Below are 16936 nucleotides of genomic sequence, written 5' to 3' on the forward strand. Positions count from 1 at the left end.
ATTCTTTCTTTTAGGGTTCTTATCATTTCTTTTGAAATTCTTTACCTAAATACTAATTTTGGGTATGATTAATTACTTATTTTTGATGTTTAATTCAAACATGAGTGGCTAAATACCCTTGTTATGGGGTTGAGGTCAAGAACATGATAACTTTTTGATATTTTTTATAGTAGTTTCTTTTTGGATTATCATCTGGGTTGTTCTTAATTTCTCGAGCTTACTATTTTAATGCTTGGCCGCCAATAAAATAAATTTATAATTCTATATGAATTCGGGAGGAGAATCGTAGATTAGAACGAGGAAATTAAGGAGCAAGGTTCTTACCCTTTTATAAAATAAGGGGTTTGAATTAACATCTAGGATAGGGATATACCTAGAAGCCTTGTTTGGTTCAATTGCAAGAAGATTACTGAATGAATCTAGAAGAATTGTTGTATCTCTGTTGGAGTTATAGCTGCAATATTCAATAAATAAAAGATTTTAGGTCGGGAGACCAAGATTGTTGCCATAACTTTGCGAACCAACAACCCGATAACCAATTAGATGACTATAAGAATAGAGATGCGTATGATTGTTCAAAAAGCCTCAACCCTAGAATTCTTATCATTATTGTTTACAACCGTTGCTTTCCTTGCTTTAGTCATAAACTTCAATTTCTAATTAATTAATTTATATTTTTATTCTCAAGATCAAAATCATCTTGATACTTTACAACACTTAATACTCATTGTCTAGAACTAAAAGTTGGTTAAATTTCTAGTTGCTTAGTCCTCATGGAAACGATATCAGATTGTGTAAATCACTGTATTACTTGTACGATCACGTGCACTTGCGTGTACATCTGAGTCGCAACAAGTTTTTGGCACTGTTTTCGGGGACTAATATAATTAGTAAATTGCTAAATTTTTTGTTCTTGATATTAAGTTTAAGTGTTAACAACTTGATCTTAGTGGCGGAATTTTTGCAGGTTTAGCTGAATCCAGGACCGGCGAGAATAAAGAGTTGGTAGAGTCTTTTGCAGAACCAGAACAGATCTTTAAACAAAGGCGAAGAATAGCTGAACAAAGAAATAAACCAGTCGATCCAAATGCCGAAAATATTTCTCCTCCAGTTCTTCCAGTTATTCCTGCTCAACCAGCTGCTAAACCTATTCGTGAGGTGGAAATCCCACTCACGAACCATGTGATAAGAAGTATTTTCAAGCTCGAACCAAGAGGTTATTGAAGCAGAATATGGTGCAATTGCTGAATTTAGTGGGACAATTTCACGGCCTTTTACACGAAGATCCGCAGCAGCATATACAGACCATTTTAGAAATAAGTCATACTTACATTCCTAACGGGGTGAGTTTTGATTATGTCAGGTTGACACTCTTTCTCTTCTCTCTAATGAGGGAAGCAAAAAGGTTATTACATGCTGAACCACTACTTTTTATCACTACATGGAAAGATCTAGCTTGGAAATTCCTAATTTGATTGTTTCCATCCGAGAAGACTGCACGCTTGAGGAGCGAGATCTTAAGTTTCAGACATAAAGAAGGAGAGAATCTCTACCAAGCTTGGAAGAAATTTAAGGGTATGCTCAGAAATTATCCTTACCATCATCAATCAAACGATGTTCTTGTGCATACTTTCATATAGGGATTAGAATCAAATACAAAGATTCTCTTAAATTTAGCAGCAGGTGGATAGGCTCTTTAGAAGACATATGAAGAATTATACACACTGCTGAATCGGATTTCACAAGGGAACCCTGACTGGCATGCAGATTTGAGGAGTGCTCCTAGAAAGGTTGCAGGGGGGTTAGAGGTAGATCAGTTCACTGCATTACAAGCACAGATCGTAGCCATACAAAATCATATGATTACTCAACTTAATAACATAAAGTTGGGTGTTACACAACCATCAGCCACAACAAATGCAGTCCAATAGGTGAATTCTTGGTGTAAAGTTTGTAGAAGTGGTGAGCACACAACAGATGCATGTTCTGTTAATACAGATTCTGTCAACTATGTGAGAAATACAAACCGAGAGGGAGAACAAAATTTTGGTTACACTTATAATCCTAATTGGAGGAACCATCCCAATTTCTCATGGGGTGAAAATCAAGCACAGAATACAAATCAGTATAAGGGTCAAGTACAACCAAATAAACTACTGGCTCAGAACAATCAAGCTACTACTGCTCAAACTGGCAATATGGAGAAATTAATAAAGCAATTTATGTCTCAACAAGCACAATTTGCAACTGAAATTAAGACTCAACAGGCATAGTTTATAGCTGAGTTGAAGAGTCAATAATTGCTTATGATAAATCTAGAGTTACAGTTAGGCCAAATTGTAGGGGCACAAAATACAAGACCTTAAGGAGCATTACCAAGCAATACAGAGAAAAATCCCAAGCAGGTGAATGTGGTTACAACAAGGAGTGGGCTGCAAACTAAGAAGATAGTTCAGGAGCAGGTTAGTGCCACAATTAATGATGAGGGTGCTAAAGACAATGCAGAGAAAGAAATCAAGGAAAAAGTGACAAGTGAAGAAATTTATGTGGAGAAGAAGACTCTTCCCTTACCTTTTCCTCAAAGGGAAAGAAAGCATCAAGAGGAAGCGTGTTACAACAAATTCTTAGATCTTCTGAAGCAGGTTCAAGTGAATCTTCTTCTTGTTGACATTCTGCAGAGTGTGTCAAAATATGCAAAATACTTGAAGGACATAGTTGCAAATAAGAACTGGTTGACCGAATATACTGCAGTACCACTTACTCAAAAGTGTAAGTCCAAGATTCAAAACAAATTGCCCATAGAACTTAAGGATCTAGGTAGTTTCACCTTGCAAATTACTATTGGACAGACCATTTGTGCACGTGGATTATGTGACTTGGGAGCTAACATAAATCTTATGCCCATATCATGGTACCGAAAGATGGGTCTTGGGAGTCCCAAACCCACTACTATTAGTTTGCAGTTGGCAGATCGATCACTTGTTAGGTCGGATGGTATTATTGAAAATGTGTTGGTGCAAGTAGGATCTTTAATCTTTCTAGTGGATTTTGTAATTCTTGACTTTGAGGTTGATCCTGTGGTTCCATTTATTTTGGGATGACCCTTCTTAGCAACGGGACAGTCAATAATTGATGTAGCAGCTAGGAAATGACAATGCGAGCTCATGATACAGTAGAAGTCTTTGATGTGTACAAGGCGCTAAAACTGCCAGCTATATATGAGGAGTTGTCATCTATATCGGTTAATGATCTTACTTTAGATTTGCATTTATGTTGTCTGATGATCCATTAGAGCAACCTTTGATGGGTCATGATATTTATGGAGATGTGGAAGCATTGGAATTGGTCCAGATTATGAATTTGGCAGTGATTGAGACAAACAAAGTGCCTTTTGAGCCTTTGAATAGGCCAATCGGTCCATCACCCAAAGCCCCAGTTGAAGAAGCTCCTAACTTGGAGCTTAAGGTTCTCCCTCCTCATTTACAATATGATTTTCTTGGTGATCAAGATACTTTGCCTATTATTATGTTTGCAGGATTATCAGATATACAGATAAAGTAAGCCATAGCAATTCTAAAGAGGAGGAGAAAGGCGATTGGTTCACAAATGTCTGATATTATAGGAATCAATCCAATATTTTGCATCCATAACATCTACATAGAAGAGTATTATAGACCGAGAGTGCAGCAACAAAGAAGGTTGAATCCTCTGATGAATGAGGTGGTCAGAAAAAAAGTGATTAAGTGGTTAGATAATGGTATTGTCTACCCAATTTCTGATTGCAAATGGGTGAGTCCAGTGCACTGTATACCAAAAAAAGGAGGGATGATCGTGGTAACTAATGATGATAATGAGTTGATCCCCACATGCATGGTGACCAATTGGAGGATCTGTATTGACTATCGGATGTTGAATGAAGCTACTCGTAAATATCACTATCCTATTCCTTTCATTAACCAAATGCTGGATAGATTGGTGGTACAAGAGTATTATTGTTTTTTGGATGGGTACTCCGGCTACAATCACATAATCATAGCACCAGAAGACCAGGAGAAGACCACTTTCACTTGTCCTTATGGCACATACGCATTTAGAAGCATGCCCTTCGGCCTATGCAATGCACCTGCTCATTTTAGAGATACATGATGGTGATATTCTCTGACATGGTTGAATACTTTGTGGAGGTATTCATCGATGATTTCTCTGTGTACGGTAATTCTTTTTAAAAGTGCTTGCAGAATCTTGACAGAGTTCTAGCTCGATGTGAAGAGACAAACTTGGTGCTAAATTGGGAAAAGTGCCACTTTATGGTTAAGGAAGGAATTGTCCTAGGCCATAAAGTTTCATGTAAAGGACTCGAAGTAGATAAGGAAAAGGTTGAAGTGATTGAAAAGTTACCACATCTAGTCACAGTCAAAGGAGTGCGAAGCTTTTTAGGACATGCGGGTTTCTATAGGCGGTTCATTTAATATTTCTCACAGATTGCAAGCCCCATGTGAAAATTATTGGAGAAAGAGTCCAAGTTTGAGTTTGGGGATGATTGGCAAGCATCTTTTGAAAAACTAAAGGAGAAGTTGATTGAAGCACCTATTTTGATCGCACTAGATTGGGAGTTACCATTTTAGCTGATGTACGATGCTAGTGACGTTGTTTTGGGAGTAGTTTTGGGTCAAAGAAGAGATAAGGTATTTTGATGGATCTACTATGCTAGCAAAGTGTTTAATAATGCTCAAGTTAATTATACAATTATAGAGAAAGAGATGTTAGAAGTGGTGTATTCATTCGACAAGTTTAGATCTTAGTTGGCACTAAGGTCATTGTTCATACTGACCATTCTGCTATTAAGTATCTTGTGAATAAGAAAGATGCAAAACCTTGACTTATTTGGTAGATTTTGCTACTACAAGAATTGATCTTGATGTTCGAGATCGTAAGAAAGCTGAAAATCAACTTGCTGACCACTTGTCACGGCTGGAAAGTCAAAACCACATTATTGATGACTCTCTTAACATTAACGAAGAGTTTTCTGATAAAAAGTTATTGTCTTTAGATGCAGTTGAGTTCCAATGGTATGCTGATATGGTGAATTTTATAGCTTGTGAGGTCTACCCTCATGATGCCACCATACAACAAAGAAAAAAATTACTCCATGATTCTCGTGCCTATATTTGGGATGAACCGTATCTCTTTAAGTAGGGTCCAGATGGAGTTATTCGCAGGTGTATTGCAGAGGCTGAATTTTTAAAGGTGCTACAAGATTGCCACTCATCTCCTTATGTTGGACATCATGGGGGTGAGAGAACTTCTAGAAAAGTGCTGGAATCAGATTTTTTCTGGCCTACGTTGTTTAGAGATGATATTGCTTTTGTGAAGAATTGTGATCAATGTCAAAGTTTAGGAACTATATCTAGGCATCATAAGATGCCCCTCAATAATATTTTAGAATTTGAAGTCTTTGATGTTTGGGGGATCGATTTCATGGGCCTATTCCTACCTTCAAAAGGCAATCTGTACATTCTTGTAGCGGTGGACTACGTCTCTAAATGGGTGAAAGCTGTGGCTAGTTTGACTAATGATGCAAGAGTAGTGCTGAAATTTGTGAAGGAGAACATATTTTCCAGATTTGGTACACCTAGAGTGATAATTAGTGACGGAGGTACGCACTTTATCAACACCTAGTTTAGAAACCTTCTTGCTAAATATGGTGTCAGGTGCAAGGTTACTACGGCGTGTCATCCCTAAACAAGTGGACAAGTTGAGGTGTCCAATCGAGAGATTAAGTAGATACTATAAAAGACTGTGAACAGGCAGCGAAAAAATTAGGCTGAGAAGTTAGATGATGCACTTTTGGCTTACAGAACAGCTTACAATACACCCATTAGGACGTCTTCATATCTCTTGGTTTATGGTAAAGTATTCCATCTACCTGTGGAGCTAGAACATCAAGCATATTGGGCCGTGAAAAAGTTGAATTTTGAGATGAAAGCTGAGGGGGAGAAACGATTATTGCAGCTGAATGAGCTTGATGAGTTTAGGCTTCAAGCCTATGAGAATACCAAGCTATATAAGGAGAATACCAAAAGGTATCATGATAAATAAATTAAATAGAGAGTGTTTGAACCAAACAACTTGTTTTATTGTTCAATTCAAGGCTTAAGTTATTCCCAGGTAAATTTCATCTAAATGGTCTGGAGCTTTTGAGGTGGTGCGAATGACACCTCATGGAGCTATGGAGTTATGGAATAAGGAGAAGACGAAAAAGTTCCTAGTGAATGGACATCATGTTAAGCATTACTGGGCAGATCATCCGGATAAGTACAAGGAGTCCATCACCTTTACGAAAGAATAAAATTGAGCTAAGTCGTGCCACGACGTAAAATAAGGCGTTGTGTGGGAGGCAACCCACAAATGTAATCTAATAGGTATTTTAATTTTTAGTTGTTAGGAACAAAAAGAAAAATACAAAAAAATGAGTCATGCCACGATAAAAAATAAGGTGCTTGGTGGGTGGCAATCCACTTTTACTTACATGATTTTGCTGTTTTTGATTGATGTGCAGAAAAAAACTTGGTGGAGAAAGAGAAGATGAGAAGATGATGAACATGGGCCTTTGAGTAAGTAAATAGGTGATACATGTTGAGTAAAAGGTAAGGGGTAAGAAAATATGTATTAAAATATGGGAAATTTAGCCTTAGAAATTTTTTTGGATGCAATTTAACCGACGCTACGCATCGCGTCGAGGTGCATTAATTCCACACTTGGACAAATTTTCTAATGCTATTTTCAGTGAACCAATGTTATTCTGACGCGTCGCGTCAGTCTAGTCAAAGCGTTAAGCACTGCGTCGCGTCGGTTGTCATGCAGACAACACTTAGACTAATTAATTGATATAACTTCCAGAGAAGCGATGCGAACTTGAGGCATTGCGTCAAGTTTTCAATGTGATTCATGACGCATCGCGTTGCCTACACCCACCGGTAAAAATTTTAAACCTAATTTACCTCTCTATAAATACCACACTTTACTCATTCTCATCCTTTTCACCTAACCCTAGCTGCGCTGCCCCCCTTTTCCCCAAAACCCTAAATTTGCTCCCTTTTGAGTTTAGTCAATTTTGGTCAATTTTCAACAAGCTTTAACTTCATCTTCCTTCTTTTTAACCAAGACTAGGTAAGTTTTGATTTTAAATTTTTTTTAGTCTTATGAATCCCTGTGCTTTACTTATGTTATAAGTTTTATGATCTAAAAATTTGATTGAAGTAAAGTAAAATATGTTTAAATTATTTGAACTTCCATTGAATGTTAATTTCAAATATTGTGTGAGAGCATAAGGAGAACGTGGGAGATTATGTTGAGGGATTGGTGATATTTTCCTATGTTGTTGAAGCTTTTTCTCTCTTACATAGCATGTTGATGTAATGTGAAAAGTCTACTTTGATTTAATTAATTTGGGTCAGATAAGGGCTTGAAATTTAAATTGATAAACAAGTGAGTATTTGGCTACACCATATGTACAATTTTAAGAATTTAGGATATGTTTGCTTCACTACATCATAACAACTAAGTGTGGGGCGAATACCAATGTCACAATACCTTAATGGTCGCTATGGGGTACGAAAGTGAGTGTTAGTGGAGTTAGAATACGTTTAATATAGTAAAAGTGCATAGATGAAGATGTTTCTATGAAAATTCCGGAGTCATTAGATATTGATGCTGAGAGTGTGAAATACTGAATGACTGCTTATATGAATTGTGAAATAGAAAGGGGAAGTCTGAGTACCCTAGTGCATATTTTTGTATGAACCTATGCTAGAAACTAAGTGTGGGGTAAATTTCACACTTAGTGGTGGCTAGTTTTGAAGGTGCTTGTTTTATATGTTTTTGGGCTGTTCTGTTTAATAGGTATAATGTCGAGCATCCATCAACAATGAAGCAAGAGAAAGAGTGCAGCTGGACCATCTGAGCCCAGACAAAATAGAAGCCATCAAGCTGACCGAGTGCCTGCAGCCTCACATGTTCCTAGGGGTCAAAAGAGGTCCGAAACTAAGGCTGTGGATGCTACAGGATTAAAGTGTTACTCTCAACACAAAGAGTCAAAATATTCATCCGATCAATTTATCAATAGTGGAAGCTTGATGAAAGAATATCCATCTATGGTGAGAAAGATAGAGGCCCACCACATGAATTTTCTCTTTGAGTAGCCGGGTGCATGTAACTTAAGCTTTGTTTGGTAATTCTATGCAAATTGGAACCCAAAAGATTCTGAGATTGAGGACGTGGTAATGTGATTACTTTTACTGCGAATATTGTTAATGAGTTTCTAAGTGCACCCTTTGCAGATCCAGAGCCACTGAAGAGAATGATTATTGAGCCACCATATCAGTATATCCGTCATCTTCTATGCGACACTCAATCTACGGCGAGGTGGATTCGCCACAAAGAGGGAGGTACGTATGTATCACTTCTATTTGCTCATCTAAATAGGGAGGCACATTTATGGGCCAGAATCATTTATGCTTGTCTTGTTCATGGTAAACATATGACGGAAGTAACCCGTGATAGGGTGTGTCTTATTTATGCTTTGATGCGTGATGATGTGGATGTGAATGTGGGTGCCATTATTTTTTCAAAAATGAGGAAGGCTCGATTCTTAAGAGGTCGTAGATATGGGTTTGGGGGGCTATTGACCAGATTTTTGAGGCAACAAGGTATACCTGAGGAGGAGGCAGATTATATGCCACCTGCTGGTGATAAGCCATTGGATATTTCTCGCACCAAGGTACCAGCTCCTCATGGTGTGAATTTGACTATTCCCGAGTGTCAAGCTCATTCTAATGAGATCACAACCCGTATGTATGGGCTGACTATGTTGCAGTTGAGGACTAGGGGGCGTCTAGCCAACCAACAGGAGATTCATGCGGTAGAACTGGACTATATATTAAGACCTCATGCTCGAACTTTACTGCGAATTAGCCCAAATTTTTATGAGCTAATAGATAATAATGTCCCCATGGACGAGGAGAGGCGCATGTTTTATTCTGATGATGAGTCCAATGATGAGGAGCAGTCTTATGATGGTGATTCTGGTGATGACTTTGGTGATAATAATGGTGCTGGTGCTGATGTTGATGCTGATATGATGGCCATGGTATCATTTTATTGAGCAGGGAATACGACATCACCCTGCCTTATGTATATTGCTAGCACTGGGGCAGTGCTATGTTTAAGTGTGGGGTGGTTGGTCGTTGATCTTCTTCATCTTTATCTCTTTTATTTTTAATATCTGAACAATCTTGGTTTTTGGTTGTGTTGGTTGAACAATTTTTTTTTTTATGTTTTGTGGGCTGTAAGTTGACAATATTACCCTTTTTGGCAAGATGATTGCCCTCTTTGGCAAATTTAGTTTAAAAGTGTTTGCTTTATTTGCAGTATTCTATTTTCACCCTTTGCGGTAATTTTCAGATTATAAGTATTATGTGTGCCCTTTTTTGGCAATTCTCGTTATGCAACATCATAGTTAATTGCCTTCCCCTATAATAGATGGATGATGACCGTCTTAAGAGGAGTACATTTTTAGAAGCTGAGAAATGATAGGACCCTGATTGCGACCTTTGAAAAATGCGGTGTGTTGGGCAAAATGTTTTAATTTAAATATAAATAAAATTTTATTAAAACAAAATGAGATGTTTTTAGCTGATAAACCCCAATAAGTGTAGTTTGATTTGATTGACTTAATGTTGAATTTGTTAAAGTGCAATATCGGAAATCATAAGGATCCGACTTGATTCTTAGCATGCACTGAGTGAGTGAGTGTTTGTTTATATTCTACACATCTAGGAATGACTAGAACTTGCCCAGTGTGTTTACAAAGCTAAATAAAGGGTGTTAGGTGTAGGAAGTGATTTAGGCATTTCTTTGTTAACTGAATTGTAAAGAATTTATTTACCTACCCTTGTGCATGACCTTAGTTAGCACTGTTAATCCTATAGCCTGATTTCTTCGGTAGCCTTATCTGTAGGTGAATCCTTTCTTTGATAGACCTTAATTCGATACTTATTTCCTAAGCGCTTTGATATAGATGATAGAGTAAGAGGAAATGGAAATATTAAGAAGGAAAAAGGTGAAAGTGAAGCCCTGAGAAGTGTTCGTTGTACATTTAATTGTGATGGTTAGGAGTTAGAAAAAATATGTGATGAAAATTTCAGTTATTGTTACCTAGTTTTTGTGTTACAATGAACCTATTTTGGCCCTGGTTCGTTAAGGACAATGTGCATCTCAACTAAGGCAAATTGTTTAGGTTGAGGTTGGATACTATAGGGGTGCGTAACAAGAATTGGGGTGAAACAATGGATGTGTAAAGATAATGAAATGAAAAGTTAGGTTGACAAAATGTGATTTTGATGGAAGGTGGTTATGTATTAAAATGCTTAGGGAGATTGGTCACTATTTCCCAAATAGTTCTAACCCGCCACTTAGCCTACATTATAACCATAAAAAGACCTATTTGATCCTATATTTCAACATCCGACTATTAGTAGAGTAATACACTAAGGACAAGCCTATGGTTCATCACCTATTATGTATGAATTCTTTGTTGAGATTGAGTGATTGAATTTTGATATTCCCCGCCTGGTTAAAATTGTTAAATTGTGAGTGGTATGGGGAAAACTTTCTTGTTGTGAGGGTGCATGCGGATGAAAGTCCGGTTTACTTATTGATTTGCCTAATTATGTGTTTTTATTAAGTTTGCCAACAAATTGAATGTTACTGTTGGGACGATGAAGTGTGAAATAAAGCATTCATGTGCCCAACACTATCATGACTCTTAGGTTGTGATTAGAATGTTTAATGATGGTTTTGCTTGAAGTTGTTCGAGGACGAACAAGATTTTAAGTGTGGAGTGGTGATCTTGGGCATATTTATATGTCCAAATATCTCTATTTACACATATTTGGACTTGTTTTGAGAATGAAAATTATGCTAATTATATTGAATTGTGAGGTAAATTGTGTTTTATGGCTAACCGATGTGATTAGAGATACAGGGTAAATTTTTCATGGATTCGGAAGAAAATTGGATACATATCATGAAGATGCAAAAGACTATGTTGATTAAAGTCAAAAACATTCTAGATGCACGAGAGTAAGGATAAAAGAATGGAGCTGAGGATTGACGAAAAGAGAGAGAAGAAATGGAGAAAAATTCTAGTGATGCGACGCTATCTCAACGCATCGCGTCGATTGGTAATAAGTGTGCCTTAGCCAAAATTTGAAAAGCAACTTCCAGTGCATCGACACAATGTCAACGCATCGCGATGATGCGTAAGTTCTGTCCCTTAGCAAAGATTTCATCTACAACTTCTAGTGCATCGAAGCGATGTCAATCCGTTGCATTGAGGTAAAAATTTCTGACACTTAGTCATATTTTGAGGAGCAAATTCCAGTGACACGGCGCGATATCAATGCATTGCGTCATATGTTGAATAAATTGATATAGTATGATTTTTAAAGGAAAATTCCAGTGCATCAATGCAATGTTGACGCGACGCGTTGGCTTTGTTGACGCGATTATCGATGCATCGTGTCAAGGTTTCACATCTGGTGAAATTTTTCCAAGTATAAAAGGAACATGTGAGCACAATTCCAAACACTTTTGGCAAGCATAGCAACGGCGGAAAAGTATTGAATTCTTCCTTTTAGGGTTCTTATTATTTCTTTTGAACTTCTTTACCTAAAGACTAATTTTGGGTATGATTAATTACTTATTTTTTTATGTTTAATGAAAAAATGAGTGGCTAAATACCCTTGTTCTGGGTTGAGGTCAATAAATTGATTACTCTTGGATATTATTTATAGTAGTTTCTTTTTGGATTATCATCTTGGTTGTTCTTAATTTCTTGAGCTTACTATTTTAATGCTTGGACGCCATTAAAATAAATTTATATTTCTATATGAATTGGGGAGGAGAATCGCATATTAGAATGAGGAAATTAAGGATCAAGGTTCTTACCCTTTTATAAAATAAAGGGTTTGAATTAGCATCTAGGATAGGGATATACCTAGAAGCCTTATTTGGTTCAATTGCAAGAAGATTACTGAATGAATCTAGAAGAATTATTGTATCTCTAGAGGAGTTATAGCTGCAATATTCAATAGATAAAAGATTTTAGGTCGGGAGACCAAGATCGTTGCCTGAACATTGTGAACCAACAACTCGATAACCAATTAGATTACTATAAGAATGGAGATTTGTATGATTGTTCGAAAAGTCTCAACCTTGGAATTCTTATCATTATTGTTTACAACCGTTGTTTGCCTTGCTTTAGTCATAAACTTCTATTTCTAATTAATTAATTTATATTTTTGTTCTCAAGTTTAAAATCATCTTGATACTTTACAACACTTAATACTCATTGTCTAGAACTAAAGGTTGGTTAAATTTTTAGTTGCTTAGTCCTCATGGGAACGATACAAATCTCTATATTACTTGTCTAAATCTCTGAATCGCAACAAAGGTTCTTATCCTTTTGTGAAATATGGGGTTTGAATTAGCATATAAGATAGGGATATACCTAGAAGCCTTGCTTGGTTCAATTGCAAGAAGATAACTTTATGGATCTAGATGAATTATTCCATCTCTGTGAGAGATGTAAGTGCAATATTAGAGAGATAGAAGATTTGAGGTTGTGAGACCAAGATCGTACTATAAACCTTGCGAATCAACAACTTGATAAACAACTAGAATGCGATAAGAATACAGATTTGTATGATTGTTAGAAGTGTCTCAACCCTGTAACTCTTATCATTACTGTTTACAACCATTGCTTGCTTTGCTATTGTCACAAATTGTTATTTCTTATTTATTAATTTATATTTTTATTCATAATTTCATAATAATCTTGATACTTTACAACACTTAATACCTTCTTGTCTAAAACAAAAGTTGATTAAATTTCTAGTTGCTTAGTCCTCGTGAGAACGATATCTGACTATCTAAGCCACTATATTACTTATACGAGCATGTGCACTTGCGTGTGCATTTGAACACAACGACAAGCGTAACATAAATACAATAAAATAAGTACAATGTATATTATAATGATGATGATGCATGAGGTTGTCACACAACTTCCGTATACACCCACGGAGGCAAGCCTCCCGATGTAGAATTCATGGGGGGTTCGTCAATCCATGTACAATTCTTATATCAATATCTCCTACCTTTAAACATCCCTCGGGGAGGGTATAAAATTTGATGTTCCTAGTGTTTCCAGAATTTCCAGTATTTGCAGGGCACATAAGACACAAATCAAGTATGACAAACAGCAACAAGTATATACAAAACATATAATAAACAAGTGAAATTTTGTGTATGATTCCATGAGGATGATAATGCAATGTTCATGACCCATCATAATAAGTATTTTCACAACCAAACATTTGAGGTATTTCTACAACCAACCATAATAATACATTTTCACAGCCACGTGAGCCAATATCTACTTATTAATTTCATCATCCATGAATTTTCACATGACAACAAGTATGAATATATCACAATACATCGATGGTACCACATTAGGCATTTTTGTAACACAATATAAATATTCACATGTATTCTCATAGGATCCCACACATTCACACATATCACATAATATCCCAATTTCAAAAATTATGTTACATATAGGCCCCCACACGGGCACACCACATAGATAGACATTTTTTATGGTAAGTTCTCATCCTTAACATGCATATTGTACCATTATTTACTACCCAACCCAGTCCAAAAGAGTTAAGCCATAACCTACCTCAAATACCAAAATCAAATAAGACCAAAAATATAAAATCTACACATCAAAACAAAGCTAACAATATTCATATTGACTACTTTTGATTCAGGGTCAAAACGGACGAAATGGGTTTTTGAAAAAGAAGAAAAAAATTACAAATTTCTTGAAAACATGTTTATCATATTTTTAGAAATCTACAGCTGAAAATCCAAGTCAAATCGAGTAAAAAACAAGGTTCAAATTGAAGAAAATTTATTTTTGAGCTTAACCGGGTAAAATCTTTGAAATCCGTGTTAAAATCAAGAATCGAAGTTGTTTTGAAAAACTAGTAATTATAAGATTAAATCATTATTCAAGTGAAAAGGAGTAAAATAGGGGTTTAAAATCAAACCCTAAGATTTTGGGGGTTTTGAAAAATTAATCAAGAATTAGAGTAGAATAGTATTAAATCTCACCTTAAATCCATAAGAAAATCAAAAAGTAGATGTTAATCTAGCCTCCTAAGCTCCCACAAGCTTCAGTTTTAAGCTCTCAAACTATTATAGGGTTTAACTCTCAAGTGACAAGGTGAAAGAATGGGCAAAAGAGAGGGGTCTAAGGGCTGTTTCTTTGGACTGCACCAATTTTTTGGAAAAAACCAGATTTTTTTAAGTCCAACCCTGATTTTCACAAGGTGTATGAGATTCGTTTGGAGTTCTATATACGCAAACAAACTATGGAACCACACTAAATTCGATGCTCCGGGCTCAATGGTTATATCAGAGTTTCAAATGCCTTAGAATTATATTCATCTCCTCAATCTGTTTAGAATCTCTTTATGGTCTTTTCCATCTCATTCTCCACATGAACTTTGAAGCTTTTAAAAAAATATTTAAAGCCTCTGATTTTTCCTACAAAAAATATACCTTTTCCTACAAAAAATATACCTGTCTTTCGGGAATATTCATTAATAAAGGTAATAAAATACATTTTTCCTCTTTTAGAGATTGGTGTTATTGGCCCACAAATGTCTGAGTAAACCAACTCTAACAGCTCATTTGCTCACCATGACTTTCCTATCAAAAATTGAGACCGATGTTGTTTGCCAACAACACATTCTTCATAAACTTGGGAAGGAGCAACTGTTTTATGAAGGCCGGCCACCATATTCTTCATTTGAAGGATCTTCTAACCACCAAAATTTAGATGGCCATACCGAAAATACCACAACCATTAAAGGTCTTTCACTTCCCTCATAAATCTAGATTGAACATTTTAATCTTCAAAGGGAATAACTTGATAGGACTCATTTTCACAATAGAAATATGTAATGACCCTTCAAGTCATTAGTCATGTTTTGGCTTATTTTCACCGATAGAGCTCCTCCATAGATGTCCTAAGTAATTAGTGACTTGATGGAATCGATAGTTCGGTTACCTAATAGTTCGTTTGATTTTTACAGCCACTTTTCTAATTTGAAGTCTTCGTCGATTCCAAATGGTCGTCGAGAAAAAGATCAGTAAAACAATTTCGGATGCAAATTTTGACTGCCTAGTAGCTATGAAATATCAATTTTAGGATAGATAGACCCTTGGTTCGGATCCTGCAAATCCTGAGCTCATTTTGACCCATTAGTCAAAAAGTCAAAAATCAAAATATAAGTGTGAGTGACGCACAAGTGGCCTAAATAACCTTGGATGAAAAATACAACTTCACTAATGCGTCCGAAATGTCGAATTTAGTGGGGTTACATTATTTGTTTGCTAAAAATAAAGTCTTTATGAGTCCTGAAGGTCAAAAATAAAGTTTTGACCTTGTGGGCGCATCTAAAACCATATACAAGGGTCTTTTTGGCAGATTTTGGGGCATTCTTCATTTCTATTAAAATCCTAGTAGCCATAAGATATTGGTGACTTAAAAAATGGGTCCTGTGGGTTGATTAGGAGCTTAGTAACTTGTGTAATCCATCCTTTTGCTATAAATCTAAGGTAAGAATTCCTCTAATTTGATATTGATTTCATGGTTTCTTAACTCAAAATTCCTAAGTAATTGTGGGTCAATTGTATACCCAAAATTGAGTGATTGACTCAAATTACTTGGGGGTGTTAACTCTCTAAAGATAATTAGGCTATAGGTTGGTCATTGAAACTCCTTTCCAAAGGTGAAACCCAATTGGGGATTTGGTATTCATTTGAAACCCATGGCACAATGGTGCTATAATGGGTATTGTCATTTTTGTTGTAATGCTTAGATTGTATTATTGATAGCATTGCTTTTGGAAGAGAAAACTTCTCGGAAAGGAAAGAAAAAGCTCGTTGGTTCGTGAGTTACTTGGATTCAAGGTAGGTTAGGCTTACCCATGGTATATATTGAGCTTGTTTGTAATGTAATCATTGATATCTTGCGAGATTAGGTAGGGAACTTAGATGATAGTTGATTAAATGATGAACTCGGGATTTATTAATTTCTATAGGCCATGGATTTGTAAGGTTTGATTGCGATGATCGAATGTCAATGTTCTGGGAAGATAATTTTACTATGGTGCTTTTCTTCTTTCATACTAATAGCTTTGAATTAGAATATCGAACTTTACTTGATTATACCTTTTGTAGTAAAGTTTTGATGCATGTGACTAGGCTAGAAAAATTCTTTTTCTTTTCAGTGTTTTATCCATCTTATAGGTATTCAGTTAATTAAGTTGGACTAAAGTAAGTATAGTTGATGGAGGTAATACTTTGCTGCTTCTCATCTAATCTTTATGTTGTATTGCCTAAAAGTATGTATTCTTTTGTTTCAACTTGTACGGTGTGATTACATATCGTATGTTATATTGTGCATTTTATACTTGGTCTGAAGAATTCAATATAAAGACAAGTGAAATTGAATGATAATGTTTCATGATATGTATCCGGGGTCAAGTACTTTGTAAATTTGCCCAAAAGAAAAACATTCCCCAGTTTCTATGTGAAACTTAAAAAGGTGAAGTGGCAATTGTTAACCCCGCAGCGTGTTACTAGTCATGGTTATTCCATTTAGTTGAATTTTTCATGTTCATAGTTTTCTCCCTTGTTTTCTGTGTTTTTCTTATGTTTATTTAAGTTAGGCTCGATCAAGTATTAGAACCCTAATTGTAGTGGACAAGAGAATGAATGGAATTTATTCTCAGTT

At 36.0% G+C, this 16936-nt stretch overlaps 1 non-coding gene across 1 annotated transcript; it reads right to left on the bottom strand.

Moving 5' to 3' along the window:
- Positions 1 to 1499: 1499 nt before the first annotated feature.
- On the bottom strand, positions 1500 to 1606 carry LOC124898257. The gene has a single exon (XR_007055233.1). It is a non-coding gene; the product is annotated as a small nucleolar RNA R71 (small nucleolar RNA).
- Between the last annotated feature and the right edge of the window lie 15330 nt (positions 1607 to 16936).

Source organism: Capsicum annuum, chromosome 4 (assembly GCF_002878395.1).
Source record: "Capsicum annuum cultivar UCD-10X-F1 chromosome 4, UCD10Xv1.1, whole genome shotgun sequence".
In the NCBI taxonomy this organism is placed as follows: domain Eukaryota; kingdom Viridiplantae; phylum Streptophyta; class Magnoliopsida; order Solanales; family Solanaceae; genus Capsicum; species Capsicum annuum.